The following is a 1,551-nucleotide window of genomic DNA, read 5'->3' as shown; positions in this document are numbered from 1 at the left end:
GCAAATAAGTGTGAAAACTTTCTACTGCTCGGACAATCGCTAACATTTCTAGCTCAAAGCTATGGTAATTCTTTTCCGCTTGATTCAACGCTTGACTAAAATACGCTATCGGTTTCATTGTACCGTCTGACTGTTTTTGGAATAATATCGCACCAAGTCCGTTCAGACTCGCGTCCGTATGTAATTGCGTTGCGGCATGCGGATTATAAATGCTCAAAAGCGGACGAGAGATTAACTCTTGCTTTATCCGTTCGAATGAATCTACGCATTCTTTATCGAAATCAAAGCGAACTGATTTTCTTGTTAAATTACGTAAAGGTTTCACTTTTGCGGTAAAATCTTTAATAAACTTGCGGAAGAAATTCGTTAATCCTAAAAATCTTTGTACTTCCGTCACATTTCTAGGAGGTGGGAAATTTTCTATCGCTTTTATATGTCTAGAACTAATAGTGATATTATTATGCGAAACAACGTATCCTAAGTATTCTATCTCATGTCTGAAAAATTTACATTTTTCAAGATTCAGTTCAAAACTATATTTTTTCAAAATAATTAATACTTCTTTTAATGTCTCTAAATTTTCTTCAACCGAATTTGAAGCTATCATTATATCGTCTATATATACGATGACTTTCCCTTCGACTATCAGTGGTTTAAGTACGTGAACTATTCGTTTCTGGAATTCCGCGGGCGATTCGCAGAAACCAAACGGAAGTTTAACATACTCGTACTGCCCGTCGGGCGTTGCAAATGAAAAATATTTCGTGTGATCCTCGTCTACTTTTATTTGATGAAAACCGTCTCGAAGATCTAACAAAGTGAATATTATCTTATTCCCTAGCAATGAGATGCAATCTTTAATCACCGGAAATGGATAATGCTGTTTCTGAACGCGATCATTAAGTGGTCTTAGATCCATGCAGAGTCGCATACGTCCGTCTTTTTTCCGCACGGGAACTACTCGTGCACAATACGGTGAAACGCTCTCTTTTATAATTCCTCGATCTAATAAATCTTTAATAATTTTCCTTATTTCAATTTTTTCATTATAAGCAAATCGTCGCGGTGCATACGCGTAAATCGAATTATCTTTAAGATTCACTTTAACTCTATAATTATCTTCAATCGCTTCTACTTTCATGTCGCGTATCTCGTCTAACAATTCTCGTAAGCTATTGGTCGCTGCTGCACCGAACTCGCTATCTATAGTGCAGTGCGCTTTGTTCGTTACGTCTATTTCCACGGATGCAAGTAACTGTAGTAACGCCGCCGGAAATTCTCGCGTGACTTTATCGACTTTTGGCGGGTTATACGTAGCTGAGATCTGATGATCGTCTAAAAAGTTACGTCCGATTATCAAATCGGTATTTAACGTGTCGTCTGTTAAAACGTGTAACAATATATCGAGAGGCGAGCTATCCAGCTGACTAAGGCGAATAGCTGTGAGAACCGTACCTCTTATTTTGACTGGTTCGCCGTTTAACGACTTGTAAGTACCCGTTGCTCTTTCTAACGACCTTTCACTACTTTCAAAAAAACTTTCGTAAACTG

This window comes from Trachymyrmex cornetzi, unplaced genomic scaffold (genome assembly GCF_001594075.2).
Source record: "Trachymyrmex cornetzi isolate Tcor2-1 unplaced genomic scaffold, Tcor1.1 scaffold571, whole genome shotgun sequence".
NCBI classification, from domain to species: domain Eukaryota; kingdom Metazoa; phylum Arthropoda; class Insecta; order Hymenoptera; family Formicidae; genus Trachymyrmex; species Trachymyrmex cornetzi.
Note: the sequence above shows the minus strand (reverse complement) of the source record.